This window comes from Bubalus kerabau, chromosome 3 (genome assembly GCF_029407905.1).
Source record: "Bubalus kerabau isolate K-KA32 ecotype Philippines breed swamp buffalo chromosome 3, PCC_UOA_SB_1v2, whole genome shotgun sequence".
Classification (NCBI taxonomy): domain Eukaryota; kingdom Metazoa; phylum Chordata; class Mammalia; order Artiodactyla; family Bovidae; genus Bubalus; species Bubalus kerabau.
The window spans coordinates 102,767,049-102,781,760 of NC_073626.1; the positions used below are offsets into that span (position 1 = coordinate 102,767,049).

Here is a 14,712-nt window from a genome sequence, read left to right on the forward strand (position 1 = left end):
CATTCCTTGGCGTGTAGCTTCTTCACTCTAATCTCTGCCTCTGTCATAGCATTACAGTCTCCCTGAGTTTATGTCCAAATTTCTCTCTTCTTAAGGACACCAATCATGCTGGATTAAGGCACACGCTAATGATTTCATCTTAACTTGATTATATTTGCAGGGTCCTTATTTTCAAATAGGCTTCCCAGGTGGCACTAATGGTAAAGTGTTGCTATTCAGTCTCTCAGTAATGTCCGACTTTGTGTGACCCCATGGACTGTAGCACACCAGGCTTCCCTGTCCTTCTCTATCTCCTGGAGTTCACTCAAATTCATTTCCATTAAGTCAATGATGCCATCCAACCATCTCATCCTCTGTCACCTCCTTCTCCTCCTGCCCTCATTCTTTCCCAGCATCAGGATCTTTGCCTGCAATGTAGCCAATGCAGCATACCTAAGAGACGTAGGTTCAATGCCTGGATCAAAAGATCCCCTGGAGGAGGGCATAGCAACGCACTCCAGTATTCTTGCCTGGAGAATCCCATGGACAGGAGAGCCCACTGGGCTACAGCCCATAGGGTTGCAACGAGTTAGACATGACTAAACCAACTTAGTATGCATGCACACGTTTTCAAATAAGGTCATATTCAGAGTATGAGTGTACAGAGTAAGGGGTTCAGTATGGGTTTTTGGGAATGCAATTCAACCTATAACAGTGGGTAAAAATCAAATACCTTTCTCATAGCACTAAGAGATGAATTAAATAAGTTAATATCACAAAGGCCACTGCAAATAGGTTTGTACCCACGGGGAAAAAATCACTTTTTGGGCTCCCCAACATCCATCATGTATGACTTTGTAAAAGAGTCGGTCTTTGGACCCTGTTGGCACCACTGGTTCTGCTACCACCAACTCTACTTGTTGCCTTGGCAAAATATTATTACCATGAATATTATTATAATGCTATTCTAACTCTGCTTCTTCTGTGTGGGTGTGTTCAACCCTTTGTAAAGCTTGATGCCTGTCCATAAACTTTCTCTCTGTTCTAACTCTTCAAAGTTCTGCTTGGAAGTGGCATCAAGCTGGTATGAACTGGAAATCTGAATGGCTCTGTGAACACAAAGACAGATGGCAGAATCCCCATTGGAATGTGTGGCCAGCACATGGCTGCTATTTGTTTTCACTCTCAAGTAGTCAGCAGACACACTGTGATTATACTGCAGCTGCGGTGAGATTTACTTCCAGAACTTTTCAGGACCATGGGGCAGTGAATAGCAGGCATTACCTGGACAGATGAATTCCTAAGCAGAAATAAGAGAATCTTTTAGTTTCCTGGGAATAGGATGTAAGCGGCAAGGTCTCTCATGAATGAGTAGCCATATTTTAATATGCAAGAGGGACTTGAAAACCAAACTACGGCTTCTCATATAATTCTGACTCAATGTCTTCAGTGCTTTCCTGTCATCTGCAGGCTAATTCCCACGTTTCTTTACATCTCTTGCAGTCTAGTTCACAATCTGGCCATTTTCACATTTATCTTGCTATTTCTTGCCTCTCAAGCCACCAAATTTTCTACATTCCTGATACATGTACAATTTCCCTGGAATGGAATTTCTACTTACTTCTCTTGCATAATTCCTGTCTTCTTAGAACCAGCTCAGGCTGCATCTCTCCCAGGCAGTCTTTTTCATGTACCAATCTGGGATCATTGGGCATCTATTTTATTATTTCTCAAATTATACCAAGGTTTTTCTATTTTTTTGTCTGTCTGAACAATATCTTTTTTGAGTCTTTAGCATCTAAAAAGTAGTTAATAGTCAATAACTGTTAGTTGAATTGAATTTCATAAGAATAAAATTTCTAATCTTTTTCTCTCTCTTCTTACATCACTTGGGAGAAAAATAAGAAAGGTGAGATCCTATGTTGTCCTCTTTCAGAAGAATGAGATATTCTCTTAATAGGACATAAAGCTCCTAAAGAACAAGAGGTAGAATAGACCATATCTGAAAGGTATTCATTTATTCAACAAATATTTACTCATTTTCTTTCATGTAGTAGGCATTGGAGATATAAGATGAAAAAGTTCTTGTCCTGAATTTTAAGGAACTCTAAGTATAAAAGGAATAAAACATGTAGAGATAATTTTTGTATGGTGAATAAGAGCATGAAGAAATTACTTCCATGCTGGCATAATCAAAGATTTCCGAAACGTGGGAAGGCAGTCTTGCCTTAAAAATAGCTTAATAAATTTCTGTTTCTACTTTTCACTGTCCATACAGTCCATAACTGTGTCTAATCTTGTTTTCACCCCTCCTGTTCCATTTAAATAGTTCTGTCAAAATCAACAATGACCCTCATGTTGCCAAGTGCATTGGTTATTTTTCTTTTTTCATCTTATTCAAGCTATTAGCAAAATTTGACAAAAAATCATCATCTTGATTTTTCAACTATAATTCTGATGACTCTTTACTCCCCTCATGTCTTCTCCTGCAGATTTTTAGATTACACAATAAAAAGTTAGATTCTTCAGGCCACAATTACATACATTATTTCAGGTCTTATGATGATTGGAGAAATAAAGAGTTCTTTGTTTTTATATGTTTAACTAAATTAAACTAGCGCAATATGCCAACACCTTTAGCATTTGAATTTTAAGATAAAGAGCAATTCCAGGTGAAAGGAAATGTTTCAGACACAACTGTAGAGACATGAAAGGGGGCTGGGACTGACTGAAAGAAGGCAGATTTACTGGAAAGTTTTTAAGAGTCTGGTAACACGTGGAAGAGGTTACCAATATTTTGGAGATGGAAGACAGCCTCCAGTTAATAGGGTAGATACAATTTGAATTCATTCCAAAGGATTGCTGTACTGATTCAGAATCATCAATGACTTTATTTTGTAGGCATATGTGTGGGTGTTATTTATTGCTGTTAATTATCATATTAATTACTTTAGGACTTTGGTTGTTGTATACACCTTACCTTTGTAGCATTTTTTCTGTCATCTATTATACTCCAGAGAAGAGTAATAATTTTAGGTCAGTACGTACATTTTCCTATCCATTGTGTCTGTCTAGTATTGAATTGTGATCCTCAGTTCCTATTGAGTAGGTACTGAGCTTCAGCTTGGCCTTTGAGGTACATTTGCAAGTGAATGAGGAGGATACATATATAGGAATTTAGGGGAGGCTATCTACTATGAATGGGATATGGTTGGATCTGCCACAGGATAAAATTGTCCTGATAAATTTAGAAGCAAAAGTGAAAAAAAATCAGGATTTGTAACCAGATGAAGTTGGATATTTTGCAGGGTGAAAGGAGGGCTGCTGCAAAAGTGTGTGCATCACGGCCCTGCATATATGAATTCTCTATCTCTTATTCATGCTCGTGCGTCTGTGTTCCTGTCTATATATCATGCGTTTCTGGTGTTTTTATGTTTATGTGAAGAATGAGTGCATTCATCCAGTGAATTCTGGGGCCTCTGTCAGTTCTGGAAACCTATAGTCCTGTAATTCTGTGTTTTTATTGGAGTTCATATACATGTCAGTTTATATCTGATCTGAATATGCTCTAAGTATTTATTTATAGCACTGCACATGCATATTTGCAATGGAAGTTGGTGGAAAGTCTTTCTGTCACACTTATGATCCAACTGGAGTCAGGCAGGTGAATGTTTGACTTGCTTTCTTGCTTCTGGGTACACGTAAAACTTTGGAAATAGTCATGAATAAAGTTGATGGTACCTGTGATGATTAATTTTGTGTCAACCTATCTGGGCCACAGGGGGCCCAGATATTTGGTCAAACATTATTCCGGGTGTGTCTATGAGAGTGGTTTTGGATGAGATGAACATTTGACTTGGTAGACTGAGTAAAAGGAGATTGCCCTCTCTGATACGGATGGCCATCATTCAACCAAAGGACTGAGGAGAATAAAAACGCTGATCCTCCCACGATGAGGAGAGAACTCCTCTTATTTTTCTTTTTTCATCTTATTCAAGCTATCAGCAAAATTTGACAAAAAATCATCTTCTTGATTTTTCAACTATAATTCTGATGACTCTTTACTCCCCTCATATCTTCTTCTGCTTGTTTGCTTGAGCTGGACATAGGTCTTTTCCTACCTTCAAACTGAAACTGAAACATCGGGTCTTCTTGGATCTTGAACCTGTCAACTTTTGGACCAGAACTGTACCACTGACTCTCTAGGGTCTCCAACTTGCTGCTTATATTTGGCTGCCTCCCTAAACACATGAACCAATTCCTTATTTTATTTGTGTACATGTATAACCTCCTGATTTTTTTTTTTTTTTTGGATTTGAAGAACTCTGATTAATAAACCACTTAAGCAAACTATCAGGATGGATGTGCTTCTGGAAACTTGCTTATGGATGGAGTTTTATGGATAGCAACAGGGAAACCTAGACGGAAGAGAAGACCTGAAGTGATTCACAATTCCCTCCAACCTGAAGGGAGACAATTCAAATCAGGAAACATGTGCATGGGAACATTCAAAACATATGTAAGGAGACTGCCCTTAAATTTCTTACACCTAAAAGTGGTCCATATAGAAGTGAATTATTATTTCCCTTGGATATTAACTTCTTTTACTGCTTACCCCACTTTCTCCTTGAAACATAACTATGTGTATAAGCCTCTTATAATTTTAACATTTCTAAATAATTTAAATGTAAAATGATTGGGAATGGGAATAGATTAAGGTATTGATTAAGGTCTTATAGAAAGTCTTTGTTAGTTTCTAATTTGCTTTGACTTGTATATCATGTTTGAAGCTAGATTTTTCAATCTCATGAAACAGTATTGGAAAAATTAAAATGTCCCGGTCCTTCTACTTCTTTCATATATTTGCCTGCATTACAACTGCACAGAAGAATTTCATGCTAAAAGCTATATATACCTCATTCTCCAAGGAAACTTGATCCTCTACTAGGACTCCATGACAGGTTTCTGGGCTCCTCTAGCCAGAGATTCTTTGGGATTGTGAAGAAGCCACATAGCTCTCACAGGAAAGACACTGGAATCTGATTACTAGAAGGTGGTTTAATTTAATTCAACTTTCAGAACTTCTAAGCCTGAGGTAGAATTCCTTGGAAGCTCTTTTTTTGACTTCATGATCCAGATCTAGACCAGCATCAATTCTTTCAATGATTTCTTCTTCACTTAAAAGTGATCCCTTGCCTTCAGGAGGAGATAGCATCTTCTAATGCCTGAATATTTTACAAGTTTATATTTGTTGGTTTTAACTTTTCATGCCTTATTTTAAAAGGGCAATGGCAAAACTTTGCAAAAGGAGGTGGTCAGGCTTTGAAGCAGAGGTCTTAAACCATCAGCTTGCCAGTCCAATTGCAATGCTCTTAAATGAATTGAGATTAATACTTCTCATCCTCACCGCTATAATATCAGGTTGGGCTTTCCTTTTTTAAATTACATGCTTGGCCTTCAAAGGCATTTGAATTTGCAGACTTTGTGTTAAATAGCATTATGGGAGTCAGAAAAAAAGGAAGGAAAAAAAGGACACCTCTGCAGCGCCCAGTCAAAGAAATAGAAGGAATATATGCCAGCTTCAGTTTTTCATTTGCAGAGATCTTTGGAACCTGTTGTTGGGTACCTACCTTTCAGGGCTGTATTTCTGAAATTATGTCCCACCATATGTTACTTTTTTTCCTTCCATAAGCATCTCTCCTTTCTTTTCTAAAATGATGGCCACTGACTCTTTCTTGGAGTTGCTCTCACTTACTCCAAGACAGGGTGAGGAGAAAGAGTCTTCACAATTAACCTTGTCTTGTTATCTTTTAGAAAGGGGGGGGGTGTTCTCATTTTTCAGACAAGGGTTGTGTGTGTATGTGTGTGTGTGTTCATTTCTAATCTCTGGGAGAAAACACACAGAGGATAATGACAAAATTAGCTAAAATAATATCACAATACTTAAAGAAATCAAATTTTATTTTAATTATAGTCAGCTTTTTCAGAATCTCCTTCCTATCTAGTACTGGAAAATTTAATAATGTAGCTAGAATTGTATTTTAGCTGTTTTTAGCTTAAGCTGTGGGGAGTTCAGCTCAAAGTAGAATCAGATTAGAACTGCTGCTGACCCGGTGGAAGACTCTACCCCTGACAAAGCTGTTCACTAATTTGTTCCTACACTTGAACCCCTCCAGGTGCCCCTCAATCTTCCTGAAGAGAGGAAGTCACTTTCTACCCTTGTGTCGAGGGCTCTCCTCTAGGGGATCCTTGATATTCTAAAACCATTTTTGCAAATATTTTCTTCAAACCCTCCAAGATCTCTCAGGACGAGAAAGGCTATTTTCTATCAGGTCTAAAGATTTGTTTCCTGGGTCTCAGACTGTCCTGTAGTCACCTTCTCAGAAACCTCAGTAGAGATGTCCCTTGGCCCAGGTCTTCCAGTGGGTGTAACCTCACTAATGGATTGCTGAAGCAGCTTTTGTCTAGAATATTGTTCAGATTTTCTTCACTTTATTTATTTCCACATCTTGTCTTGGCCTCCTCATAAGTCACTGGAGTCCCCAGCAGCCTGGCCATGTTGCCTCTCACAAGGACTGGAGGGTCTCATCAACGCATCAATTATAGTTTACAGCCCTGTTCTCTGATGGACCATGCCTGATGCTTCTGTTTCTACTTTGGAGAAGCATGGGTTTCCTATAAGGCAAAAGCAAATGTAGCTGGATATCAATGAGTGACTTAATCCAACATTTTCCAAGTCATGTTTTATAAAAGCCTGCTAATACCCCTCAATCAAATAAATTTAAGAAATTGCATATTGTAGCCCTTTAGGAAAACTTGCTATTTGCATAGCATATTGACAATCCTATGAAGTCCTTCAGTAAAGATACTTAATTAGTTTCTTATACCAACATATCCCAACTTGATGGTGGAATAGTCATTTTCCCCCAATAAAATCACCTTTTAACATCTTTTAGTGTCCCATAGACTACTGATGAGGAAAGATAGATTTAGTTATTTCTAGTTTCAGAACTATTGATACTATTTTCCCAATTAGTGCCCTATCTCTCTGTCCTAGATGACAATTTCCCTCCATCATCTCTCTCCTCAAGCCTCCAGGTGCCCTTCACTCACCCTCCTTACTGAGTGCTGATGACTTGATTATGACTCCATTCACTAAGAAAATAGAAGCAATCAGAAGAAAACTTCTGTACCCTCTCATCACCAAATTTAGCATGTTACTTGCACCTGTGCCACATGCAGGCTCTCACCTACCCTGTTACGGAAGAGTGACTGCCCACACCCTGACGAGCGGCCAGCACTACTAGCTTGATGACGTCCATCCCTTTTTAGCCACTTGAGAATTTTCCCCTGCAATGATGCTCTTTCTTTCATGTCACCAATTGTTCACGGTCTACAAGATTATTTCCCAACATGCAAACATTTTCTACTCTCTCTGATATTAAAAACAGAACTAAACAAGAAACCCTAAATCCCTTTCTTGTTTCCCATATTCCTTCCATTTACTGTACTCTGGTTTATAGAAAAAGTTCTTGAAGGAGTTTTCTGTACTCACTACCTCTCTCTGTCTCCTTTCGTTTTCTCTAAAACCCACTCAAGTCAGGATTTTTCCCTCAGGAACTTTTTCTTTTTGACAAGATGATCCCCATGTTGACAAATCCTCAGTTTCTATTTGCTCATCCCCAGCATTTCACCCAGGTTATCCTTCCCTCCTAGTGGAAATCTTTCTTTCATTTTCCCACAAACAGCCTAAGAAGACCTAGACATTTTTTTATTCCTGGGACAGCTGCTAAGTCGCTTCAGTCATGTCCGACTCTGTGTGACCCCATAGATGGCAGCCCACCAGGCTCCCCTGTCCCTGGGATTCTCCAGGCAAGAGTGCTGGAGTGGGATAGCAGATGGTATGAATTTCTTGTTTGCACCAGTTCCACTTGTCCCAAGTCCCATGGGAATGTTCACTCAGGGGCCAGCCTGAGTGAATGGTGTATACACAGTGACAGTCGATGTTACAGCTTCAGAATTTTGAGTTGGGAAAACCCCAACCTTTTAAGGTGGTTACTAGAAAACCTACTCAAATTTCACCCTGAAGAGAGAGGATCTTTGTTACCCCGATCAGGAAACAAATCTGCCCTCTGCCCAAGAGGGAGCCACTACCTCTAGCTTGCAAGGCCACCCTGCAAATATCCTTGGAAGTATTTTCAAAGAATATTGTTACAAGTGGAAACATCATGGAGAATTGTTTCCCAGTTGACACTGCTGCTGTCTGGAATCCTCCTCTTTCAGATACTGACATGGCTTTCTCCCTCATTTTATTCAGATCTCTGATTAAATGTCACCTTTCCTGACCACCCTATCTCTCTCCTATCTCCTTTTCTTTGTGGCCTTGGCTCTGTCTGGCATATGAATTTACTGTTGGATTGGCTACCTGCCCTATTAAAATGCAAGCTTCATGGTGTCCAGAAGTTCGTTTTGTTTACTGTTGATTCCACAGCTCCTGGCTTAGTAACTGACAGAGTAGGTGATCACTAAATAGTTGTTAAGTGAAATGGACATCTGAATAATTCTGTTTAGTAACCCTACCCAGTGTCTCAGTTTTTTAAAATAAATCACTTTGGTGCCATCTCCATGCAAGGAAGTAAGATTTTTAAAGTTAAATTATTTCAATATAAAAAATAACTAGCTTAACCACAAAGAGCATGTGAATGCACTCAGTTTGCACAAAAGAAAATAATTTGTTAATCTAGGCCTCTGTGGATGAGTGTTTTCTGGACCTTGCGTGACAATAAAAGGAAGTGTATAATATATGTTAGACTGATTTCCAACAAAAGTGGCTAACGTATTAGAAAGGCTTAAATCTCTAAGAAAAGCTTCATTTATCAGGAAAATTTACTGACATGAAATATAACTCTATGTGATTATCTTGGTTAATTAATGAGCTGTTCTCTATTGAATTATCTGGTTCAGTCCTTGACAGAACATGCTAAAAATAAACAGAATGCCTTTGCTCTAATCTAGCTTTGCAGCTAAGTTAAAAAAAATGCACGTAAAATTGATTCACATAATTTCCACTGAGGGCTGATATGCATAGAAGCTATGTGTCCTACCCACAGGATCCTTAGCAAGTATCTTTTTTTTTTTTTTAATTTTTAAAAGTCTATGTCCTTCTGTATGATTTATTTTAAGACCCAGGTTCCAATCCTCCTCAGATGCTTTGTCAGTTGACCTATGTTGCTTTATCTGATTTTTCACCTGCCACTCAGCAGTCATTGCACCCCAAGACCAGATCTAAGCTGCCTTCTAAATTCCCAAGCTTATTAAGTGTTTTTTTTTTTTTTCCTCTTTTCCAGTTGAGTTAGCTAGGTGTGAAGCTGATGAGCTTAAACCTACTGTACACTAATTCTTCAATGGATTAGGAGCTCAGGAATGGAGTATACTTTATCAGCAGCAAGCCAGGAAGCAGAGCACCAGGGCCCTCGCCTGCATTGCTGATTGAATTGTCTATGTGCCTGGACAGCAGGCAGGCCGATTTCAGGCCACCATATGGGTGTGAGGCCTGGCTGTGTTCTTCTCCCAGACTTTCCTCTGGGTGCTAATTGCTTTAGTGAGAGAGACTGTGCAAAGCAATTAAACAGCCCCTTTCTCCCACAGTCCTAGTTCTCAGAAGCTAGGGGCTGGAGAGGGCTCCTGCTCTCCCAGTAGGTTGCAAATTGCTCAGAGTGAATAAATACATTTGTTCACTTTTCAAACTGTGACCAGCCACCTGGTCTCTTGTGCTGCTCTCAGAGCAGAGAAGGCAGATGACGGGCTCCTCGTTGCTGAACTCCAGCCTATAAAAATGCTTCACCGAGCTCTGAGCTATTTTTGCAAGGACATCTGTTGCCAAAAAAGAATTTTAATTAAGCAAAAACACATCTCTGTTTTGTCCATGGCAAGGAGGCTTGTGAAAGCTTTCTTGTCTCAGATGAATGCTAAATCTGGAGAAATGGAAGCCTTAAGGTATTTTGTGAGGGATATTTTGCTGCTCAATTTGAGGGACACAACAGATTTTCCATGGGAAGGAAATTATTGGAAGTGCGTGTTTGTGCTTTTCAAAATAAGTCTCAGCCTGCATTAATAATTAATTGTACATAATATAATCTGACATGTTACCCCATGGTTTGATAAAGTCGAAAGCTATTTCCACAAGGCAACTTGCCAGTTCTTTTACGCTCGTCCAATCTTCTTCCCAGGTGATATTCATCATTTTAACATCAAGCTTCCAGAATACCACATTAACACATAAATTAGAGGACCTGATGCCGTGCTGGCTGTTATAACTAGTCCAGATAAAATTGTCCAATCAGGAAGGAGAAAAAAAATAAAATGATCAACAGCATCAGAAATCAGGTTGTAGACATTAATACTGCATAAGTTGGTTAAGATGTGATGGGGGAGGGAAGGCAGCCCTTCTCTAGTGTTCATAAATGAAATTATACTGAGCATTTTTTCCTCTTCAAATATCGACATAATGGCAGATACAAATCCCTCAAATATGAAACTGATTCTGTAACCATATACTTTCAAATCCTTTAAATGCCTTTAGGGGCACCCTCTCTGGCAGCACAAGCATATTAGACAGGCTGATTATAAGAGGGGCATTTTCAAGTAGCAGGTACCAAGGGGGATTTCTGGGTGGTGTTGGGGGATGAATTTCCTGATAATATTAATCATTTTTGGCCACTTCTATTATTGGTCAGGATTACTCATTTACCCTCTTGGAGTGTGGAGAGAGAAAATCATCTAGGTGAAGGTAGTAAGGAGCTCATATTTCTACACAATAGGATCTTTGCAGACAGGAATCTAACCTTTGTATTAAGGACTGAAATAGAGAATCTCATGCTGGACATCACTCTTAGAATGTTCCTCTCTATTCTGGAAACTTTCTGACAATTCAAAAGTCACTTCTGGGGATTTATCCTTCATTGATAGGAGAGGGGGTGTAAGATTAACCCTCTCCTATCCCTTCTTCTCAACCATGTTATGTAGATCTTTCCCACTGTGTTTCAGTGTTCCTGTGTTCCAGCATACTATTTTGTATTGTATTTTGTGTTGTTTTCATTTGTTTTTTTTTGTTATTGTTGTTGTTTTTTGTTTTTAAGTTTTCCTTTTCCAATAATAGTGACTGTTTGTGATTACTAGGGTTGCTCCATTCCATAGCTCTTAACAAGATTAATTACTCTAATTAATACATGATATTAAAAATAAATAGAAAATGGATCTGTCAGGTCCTGGTCCCTGTACCTAAGTATTTATAGAATTTTTAGAAATACACATGTGTATCTATCTATCTATATATACATAAACTTATCCATGTGTGCATGCTAGGTTGCTTCAGTCGTGCCTGACTCTTTGTGACCCTGTGGACCATAGTCCACTAGGCTTCTTTGTCAATGGGATTCTAGAGGCAAGAACAGTACAGTGGGTTGCCATGCTCTCTTCCAGGTGATCTTCCAGACCCAGGGATCGAACCCACATCTCTTATGTCTCCTGCATTGGCAAGTAGACTCTTTACCACTAGCACCACCTGGGAAGCCACCCCCACTCCCTGCAACACCTATGTTGCTCACTAATTCTTTCAACATGCTCATTTTGTAATAATTTGTCTGTGGGTAGTGGTAGTAAGTGATAGCTGCTTTTGTATATGTAATCTAAATTTGGCTTTCAACTTAGTTTTCTTTGGGTTCTAGGCTTGCCATTTCCTTGTTTTTATTAGTGAACACATTTTTGGTGTCAGTGAGAGAATTCAGTGAAAAGCAGATTAAGAAGAAAAGGAAATTTATTAGTTAGTAATAATGTCAAGTTCCAGGTTAAAGATTTCAGAAACTGCCAGAGCCAAGGCCTCCATCAATGTCATTGGAACCCAGTCTTGTCTTCTATATGCTTTCCTCTATAGTGCCTTTTTTCTCAGACAGGTGTTTCTATATAATGCAGCTCCTGCCTCAGCTTACTTTTGAAGAGCTTTGTTTCCACTGATTCCAGCAAAGGGCTAGACTCTCAGCACCATAATCAGGGCACAAATTGGTGTGTACTGCCTAGATTTGTATCCTGACTCTACCACCTAAAAGCTTTTGACATCTGGAAGGACACTAATACTTTGTCCTTAAGTTTCCACATCTGCAAATTGAAGATAATAATAGTGTCTAATTGTAGGTGTGTTGAGACTATTAAATAAGTTTAATATATATGCCAAACACATAAGTTTTAACAATTAATAGTAATAAATGTTAATTATAATTATGAATAATGCCATCCATGAAGCTTATTACTGTGGCCAGGGCATAAAATACATTCACTGTACTGACCTGAGTCATGTGTCTTCTCTAGAGATTGGGATGAGATCTTCTCCCATTTAAACCATGAGGATTTATAATGAGATAAGGGTAATTTGGGTGTCTCTTATAAGACAAGGTAAGGGATACCAAGAATCTTAGTAATTTATACAAATAGCTTAGGTACTCTACAATATATTCAAGCAAAATGGTGGAGGAAAAATTGTTTTTGAAATAAGAAAGCAAAATGAAAATGTGGTTGTGTCAATGACTTCACAGTTGTGAATCCTAAAAGTACAGCAGAAATAGTCCCTCTTATGCACTTCACCATATTATTGAGAACACAGATATTTAGGTACTGCAAAGAACCAACATGGGTTCAATAAAAAACAAGGGCAAAAGAGAAATGTATAAATTAATTATGGCCAGGTTGGCAATTATTAAGAAATCAGAGTACCTAGTTGTAATCATGAAAGTTTTATTAAAAGAAATCATTTTCTGGTGGAGGTCTGAAGCCACAGTAAAAGCAATAGTAAACTACTAAGTTCCCCCCAAATAATTTTTCTATGTCTCCATAATATTCAACTCAAGAGATCTATTGTTGAATTGAATCCAAATTAAATAAACAATTCAACCACTTACCTAACCATCAAAACACTACCTGGCTTATGCATTGTGGGCACTTCCCTCAGCTAAGTCACAAAATTTAGCCTTGCCACTCTCTTAAGGAGTGATCCCAAGACCACACCAATCCTTTATTTGATCTGCGTTAGCGCTTACTTTCTTTTGGGTCATTTGGCAAAGAGAGTTGGTAGCAATTGTATACATTTGCAGCTGCCTGTGGTGACCATTTCTGTTGGACAAACAAGAAGCTGACCAAAAGACAAGAAGCTGGGTAATGAGCTGTCCAGAGGGAGCTTTGAAAAGCTATAACATGCTTCTGATAGTCTAAAAGGACATATGTAAGTCTAGAGCAATATTTGAGAAGTTGTTAGTCTCCCACCTCTGACTGACCTAGAGGTGCTGCAGAAGCAGGAAATGAAAGTTAAGGCAGAGTTAGACACTGCCTCCTGGAATATTAGAAGCATATCTCAACACACCCATGTGCCACCTCTCAGCAAAGGTTGAGAGACTAATTGATCCAAAGCATTTAAAAATACTCTGTCAAATAATTAGCTGACCATTAAACAAACCACAGAAACTTCAGTGGCCCCACATGTTAAAGATTTCATACTTTAAAGAACTAGTTGAGAAACGTTAGTATGCAAAACAATAGCAACTACAACAGCAATAAGGAAAGAAACTCTGGTAGGATTGATCTAATATAGAGTTGTCACCTTATACTATTTCCAATTTTGAGTTTTTAATAAGAAATTATAATTCATGTGAAGAACTAAGAAATTATGGCCCATCCATACACAGGGGGGAAAAAAAGCAGCCAATAGAGAAAGTCTAAGGGAGTCTTGACATTAGATTTATCAGGAAAAAAAGTGATTTAAATCAACTACTATATGCTCAAATAATTAAAGGAAACCATGTATAAATAACTAAAGGAAAGAAGGAAAGTATGAGAATGACATCTTGCCAGTAGAGAATATCAATAAAGAGAAATTATTTTTTTTAAATTCTACATTTGAAAGGTAATGCAACAATTGAAAGAAAAAAAAAATCACTGGAAGCACTCACCAGTGATTTACCTGTGGCGGATTCATTTTGATGTTTGGCAAAACTAATACAATTATGTAAAATTTAAAAATAAAATAAAATTAAAAAAAATAAACTAACTAAAAACCTTAATCTGCACAACAAAGAAGTTCAACAAACTCCAGTCCAAGGAGGATAAACTTAAAAAAAAAAAAAAAAAAACACAAAAACCTGACACTTAGACATAAAGTCATCAAAATTCAAAGACAAAGAGAATTTTGAAAGCAGTAAGAGAGAAGGAACTTACATGTACACGGGATCTCAGTAAAGCTAATAGCTAATTTCTTATAGGCAACCTTGGAGGCCATATGGCAGTGAAGCGATATATTCAAAGTGCTAAAAGAGAAAAACTGTCAACCAAGAATTCTGTATCCAACAAAACTATCCTTCAAAACCTTGAGAGAAATTAAGTCATCCCCAGATAAGCAAACCTTGAGAGAATTTCTGTTTAGTTGATATGACCTACAAGAAATTCCTTCAGGCTGAAGTGAAAGGACACTCTTTTTTTTTTTTTTTCCAAAGAATCCTTTTATTTTTATTTATTTTTTTTAATTTAATTTTACTTTATTTTTAAACTTTACATAATTGTATTAGTTTTGCCAAAACTCTTAAGTAGCTCAAATCTATTTGAAGAAATAAAGAGCACCAGGAAGTGTAACTTGGGAAATATAAAAGACAACATAAGTATATTTTTCTTCTCTAATCTTATTTTACAATAGTC

General features: G+C 38.0%; 1 long non-coding RNA gene across 1 annotated transcript in view; it reads left to right on the forward strand.

Moving 5' to 3' along the window:
• Nucleotides 1-4,698, forward strand: part of LOC129646459 (uncharacterized) — a 170,542-nt gene extending 165,844 nt beyond the window's left edge. Inside the window, exon 3 of the long non-coding RNA XR_008711933.1 lies at nucleotides 4,301-4,698. This is a non-coding gene — a long non-coding RNA (uncharacterized LOC129646459). The remainder of the gene's footprint in view (nucleotides 1-4,300) is intronic.
• Nucleotides 4,699-14,712: the final 10,014 nt, after the last annotated feature.